Source organism: Rhagoletis pomonella, unplaced genomic scaffold (genome assembly GCF_013731165.1).
Source record: "Rhagoletis pomonella isolate Grant_MI unplaced genomic scaffold, Rhpom_1.0 Rhpom_scaffold_00003, whole genome shotgun sequence".
Classification (NCBI taxonomy): domain Eukaryota; kingdom Metazoa; phylum Arthropoda; class Insecta; order Diptera; family Tephritidae; genus Rhagoletis; species Rhagoletis pomonella.
The window spans coordinates 59,248,236-59,255,001 of NW_023458557.1; positions in this window are offsets into that span (position 1 = coordinate 59,248,236).

The following is a 6,766-nucleotide window of genomic DNA, read 5'->3' on the forward strand; positions in this document are numbered from 1 at the left end:
GTCGAGGTAAACAATACATATTTTCAATAGGGTTGCCACCTGCTTAAAATTTTAGTTACTTCAATATATGTTGAGTAAAATATTTCAACGCATTCACATCAACTAAATGTACTCTTTTTAACCAGAAGTAATAATTTTGAAGAGGGTCGTCAACTATTTAAATATTAAATCTCTATATACATATATGTATAAAGCAAAGTTGCTTACCTAATACCAGGCATAGCTCTAGAATGGTTTGTCCTATGTAAGATGTATTTTTTGTTGCGTTTGTCTCTGCGCAAGGAAAATGGAAACAATTTAAATTTTTTTTTCTTTTAATTTGATTGCAATATTACAATTGAAATGGTTACCCATCTTCAAAATTGTATCAGTGCTAAACAATTATGAAGGTTAGGTTGGGTTAGAGTGTGTTGTTAATTATTACCGGTCCCATTTACTGTTGCCGGATTTGAAAACTGTATTATGGAATTTTGATTAATGATGAGTTTTATTCTCCTCCAACCGGTTCACTTTTCACTTTTCGTTTCCGTGTATTCACTAAGGGCGGGTGGAAAAATGTCGGGCGAAACCCACGATAAGGCTGAACAAGAATATTTGGCGCTTACATTTCTTTCGGTGTCCGTTAACCATCTTTAAGAGCATGCGTCGCGAATTCGGACAGGACGACCTCAGAGGAACCATAACAACTGAAACAAAAGCTGAATCCCGATCTGCATCGTAAAGTGAAAAGAAGTACCGTGAATTTCCAATTACTTCGACATGCCGCATCACTGAGTATATCGAACTTCGAGTAACGATTGGTCGATCTGATGTCACAGTTAAATCAACCACCAGAACCCCCGAGCTCATAACTTTATAGCGAATTACCAGAATAAGAATAATTCCTGATGAATGCCCACAAATGCAATGATTAGGCAGCTAAAGGATTTCATCACAAGTAAGTCTACATATGGACACTGGTTTTACGTGGACCAACAATACTCACCCACTTTTAACTTGCCAAAAACTATGCTGTGCAGATTCACCATTGAACCAGATCATTATTCCAGACAGTAAATGAAGAGAAAAAAGTTATTCAAGTTTATTTTGTTGACAGTTCACTGCTATGAAACGCCAGATCATTAGAAAATCGCAAGAACTTCCCCACAGACACAACGCTTTGGTTAGGTTATTTAAAATGGCAATGGAATATATGCCTTCTGACGACCAAAACACTATATTCAGAGCTGATAAATATGCCACTGGAAGTCGTTAAGTGAATAGTTGATGAAAGTGTTGTACCAAAATGTTCCAACAAAAAATTAATTTTGGGCGAGGCGAAGTTCGTCGGTACGCTAGTTATTGTTATTTTATTTCTGCATGTTATAGTGAATCTCTTGGAAAATCGCAATGGATACTTACAGCAAGACCACCAACAACGACTACAACACGCTATTCATTTAACACAATTAGCCACACAAATTGATTTCTTTAGGTAATTTTTGGATGTTGGATGAAGCACATTTCCATTTAAATGGTTATGTTGTGGGGCTCTGTAAATCCTACCATAACCTTTTGGTGCGGTGTTATGGCCGAAAAAGTTATCGGCCCATAATTCTTCGAGAATGAGGATGAAATGGTAGAAACGATTTCTGGGGCTTCTTACAGAACAATGATTGACAACTTTTTGCGGCCAACGGCAGAGCAGCATCCTAATTTGTGGTTCCAATAAGATGGAGCGACTGCGCACACTGCTAGGCAAACTATGGACCTGCTGCTTGAAATTGGTAGGTCTTATTTGGCCCATCCTGTATCGTACTCGCATAAGAAATATTGCCCACGTGTTTTAGTTGATTGTGAAGTGCTTGCTTCAGCGCTTTGTGTTTGTTGAACGAGATGGGCGGCATTGCTTCTACGGGGAATTGTTCCTCCAAAATCCTAATGAAAATTGAAAGATTCTCTGTTATGTGAGAATAGGGTCATTTATATCCTTTAGCCAATTATTCCAATTACAACGTAAAATTCCATGGAAAATAAAATTGAAAATTTTTTGCAGAAAAAAAATTTAAAAAAAGTGATTGATCGGACTCTATACAAGTGAGGAAATTGGATTAAAAATTTAAAAAGGGTAATTTTGGACCCTAAGGACTACCAAGGGTTAAAAATAAATTCTTTTTAATGCCGCATACTAGAGAAAATTAGTGAATTGTTCGCATTTAAACAGCTGTGACTTAGTGTCGACCTTTGCCCCTTGAATAATCCATTTGTCTGCAGCTGCTTCAACTGTCACCAACATCGCAACCACCAGTGTTGCATTGCAGCTTTGGTCCCTTCACTGCATGAAAATTGTTTGTTGTTTATGACCGTTGAAAATAAATATACCGCAAAGATTAATTATGCTAACATTCTCTTCGTACGCTTGTCGTACAAACACAAGTACAACGTACATATGTAAATATGTGTGCTCATAATAAGTTAGTATGTATGATCATTATGGCAAAATCCAGTCCCAGACGGTCACTTAGCCGGCTGAGGGTAACTGTCTCATCGCAAATCATGACGCTGAATGCAAAGCATGGAAGGCATCAGCGATACTTAGCGTCAGTTGCAGCAGTCGTGTCGTACTCTAACTGCGACATTGCTCTGGGCAAAGTTTGTCGTGGCGTATGAGTAATTAAAATGGAAAGTGCAGTGTGAAATTTACTACAAGGAAGTAAATACAACCTTTGAATGAAATAGTATTTGGAAAATTCATATCATAAGGGTATGAGTTTTAGCACATTTAAAAATATTGATGCTAACTTTCGAAATGATTTTTGTATTTTAAAAAGAAAAAAATCTACTTTTTTTATTGTATTTGAGTGATTAGGTGTTTCCATGTAAAATTAATTTTACAAATTGTATCTAATTTATATTTGAATTGAAATAATTGACCTTCTTTACTCTACGCACCTCAAAGCGGACTCGAACCTGCGTTCTCAGAACCAGAAGCGTTCACGCCACAGCCGATATTTGTCAGTAAAGCAATTAACTGCGTTTTAATTTTGACTTTGACAATTCAAGGGCAGAAGTTGCTTTATAGGTGTACATACATATGTACATATGTACAAATATGATATTGCTAAATGTATAAGTTTCTTAGAAAATAGAATAAGAAATTTCTGACTTCCTTTAAGAAAGCATTTTCTTGTTTATTTATTTCTGCCATGTTTTATTTTAGTGTTCCGCAGTTCAAATTTCTAAGGTGCCTGCCACACGTTCTCAGATAATATAATAAGAAACTTCTGACTTCACTTAAGACATTATTTTCTAATTTATTTTCTGCTGTGTTTTGTTTTCAAAATTTAAGTAAATTAGCAAATCGTTTTCTTAGCATGAGTAAAGACATATATTTTTTTAATTTAGTAAATTTTAGAAGACGCTATCTTATTTATTTGAACTAGAGTTCCAGTTACTGTCGAAATTCGACAGTTTTTCTAGTTTTAGACGCCTTGGAGAGGGCTTTTAACTTAACACGTAGCGATACTTATACGGTACAAATTAACTAACCGGAAAATCTTCTGCTAAAACGTAACTAATTTCTTTTTTTTATCTGAGAAGGTCTTTGGAGGACTTCGGCAGGACTTGGAATTGACCCGATACATTCAAGTTTATCGATAAATTTCGATGATTTGATACATAACGATAGTTCGATGAATTTCAAGAACACTAAAATTCGATAGCTCAACAAAATTCGTTAACTCGACCAATTTCGATAACTGTGAAATTCGATGGCTCGATAAATTTCGATAACTCAAAAATGTAAAAACTTTTGATACCTTTATACATTTTTACTTTTGACATTTCCACATTTTTCGAAAACTATCTAAACATTTTGATAACTCGTTACACTCTGTTAAGACGATTAAATTCGATAAGCAGTGATAAATCGATAAGCTTATATAACCTTGAAATTTCGATAAATCGCTATATTTTGAAAATTCCATAAATTTTGCTTTGTTGAACCAACCAATTTCAGTAGATCAATAATTATCGATAACTCTGTAAGTTGAAAGAGCTTCATGCATTACGACTCCTCGACATATTTTGTTAAGTCTATAAATAATGATAATTCAATAAATATCGATAACTTGATACATTTCTTTAACTTGACAAATTTCGTTAATCCCACACGTTTTTAAAGCTCGATAACTATCCGTAAATTTGGACAACTAAGTTTATGTGTCTATAAATTTCGACAACTCAGTAAACATTGATCAGTTTGAATAATTCGATACGTTGCGATAACTTAATAAGCATGGATAAATTTCGATAATCATAAACTTCGATGATTCGATAAATTTCAGTAACCTTTATGGCTGATTTTATTTCGATTCCTATCTTTTAACATAATTCTTATGTATTTCTCATTGTCTCCATTTTCTCCTTTATCTCGATTTTCGTCTTTATCTTCACTTTTGCCTTTTTTTGTCTTCATCGTTATCACTTGTTTCTTCATCTTCATATTTATCTTAATTTCAAAGTTTAATTTCAAATACGAAGTAAAACAAAATGCGAAACAGCTTACATTGAACAGGTTGCAAAAACAACCATACACAAATATGGAAATTTTTAAACGACGCTTTTCAACCAATTTCGAAACTACAAAAACTCTCCTCATCTACAGAAAATTACCTTTCCAACGGTGTTTTTGGTTTTGAAATCGGTAACTTTACCTTGGTCTTCATCTTTGTTTTTATCTTTCACATCTTTGCTTGTATCCTTTTCTTTTTCTATTCACGTAGATGAGATGAGGTGCGATGACGTGATAATATGTGACGTGATTTTATGTGATGTGATAGGATGTCATGTCTTGTGTTGTCATATCCTCTGATATCATGTCATATGATGTCATACCATATGATGTCATATCATGTGATGCCACGTCATGTAATGGCATGTCATATCATACGATGATATATCATGTGATGTCTCTTCATATCATGTGATATAATGTGATGTGATGTCATTTAATGTGATCACATTCCATGTTCCGAATATTACATGGATAACCCTGATGATAATTGTGCCGATAAAAATACCGATAACGATATCCATAAACATATAGAAAAATACAACGATTGCAAAATCGATTAATTCATCGATAAATATAATAACAATCATCAGTATCGATTATTGTACATATCGATAACAATATAAATCAATTATTTAATCGATTATTATACCGATAATAATATCCATTATTGTATCCATGTGCATTATTCCCCTTGAATTTGACAATTTACTCCCAACCAACCAACTGCCGCCAAAGAAGTTTACTTCATAAATTCAAGAAATGTTCTTACCCTCTTAGTTACCCTAATTCTTATGCATCTGTCATTGTCTCCATTTTCGTCTTTATCTTCACTTTTACCCTTTTTTTGACTTCATCGTTCTCATTTATTTCTTCATCTTCATATTTATCTTTATTTCAAAGCTTAATTTCAAATGTGTAGTGAAACAACAGGCGAAACATGTCAAATTGAACATGTTGCAGCAACATCTATACACAATTCGAAAATGTTTAAACAACGGTTTTGGCCGTAATTTTCAACCAATTGTGAAACCATAAAAACTCTGCTCATATACGGAAAAATGCCTTTCCAACGGTGTTCTTGGTTTTGAAATCGGTTCGGTAGAATCGCCAAACGAACGGAGACAAAATTTATGTTAGCGTATTAATATATAGATATTTTTTCTAACGGTTTTTGTAATACGATTTGTTGTTGTTTGTATACAAGAAAACTATTTTCATATTTTCAGGAAAGTGTTTTCCTTAAATTCAGGGAAAACTAAACCAAATGTTAGTATTTCATTAATTTTTTACTATTTGGCGACCAAGAAAACATTTATCCAACTTTCAGTAAAAAACTTCTCTCCGTGTAGCCTTATAATCTCATTACCAGTGTTTAGAAGACTTAAGTCGAAGTAGCAAAAGCCATAAAATTTTTCCTTCTCACTGCTTTGACTTATTGTAACTGTTCAAAATTACTTATTGCTTGTGCTTACACTCCTGCACCTGCATAGATAAGCACGATGCGAGAAGCATAAAAAAAATTTCGAAACAAAATTTTTTTTCTCGAATTCAAAACTATCCTATCTTTTAAGTTGGAACCAACAATACACACCCACAAAATTTCGTTGAAATCGGTTAAGCGGTTTCGGAGGTTAGCGTAAACGAACACAGTGACACGGAATTTTTATATATTAAGATAATTAGTTCCAAAACTTATTTTAAAAATTCAGTGCCATATAGAATAAAAATGTGGGTACCAAATGAAAGAAAATAATCTTTAGAATAGAAAAATATTTAATTTTTTGGTTCGCATGGACGAATTGATGTTGGAAATGCAGTTTCGAATCTTTTTATTTTTTTTTTTCGCTAATAGAGTAGAACAGAATTCGAGGATATTATGTGTATATTAATCCATAAATAAATACTGCAAATTTCAAAGGATACTTACGTACAAAATTTTCAAAGGACATTTTCAATACTTGTTTGTCCTTGTGCACCAAAAAATTTAATATCTTTCAGTTCTGCAGAATTGTATCTGTTATTTGGTACACATATTGTTATTCCATAATGAAATCTTTAAACTTTTAAAGTCCTCAAAAAATCCTGACGCCAGAGAAAGACACTAAAAACGCAGTTTTACTATATTTGGCTCCCTTGATTTTTGCTTGATAATAAACATTATCATTTTTTTAATATTTTTATTGAGCTTTGTACCACGATTGTTTATTAGGA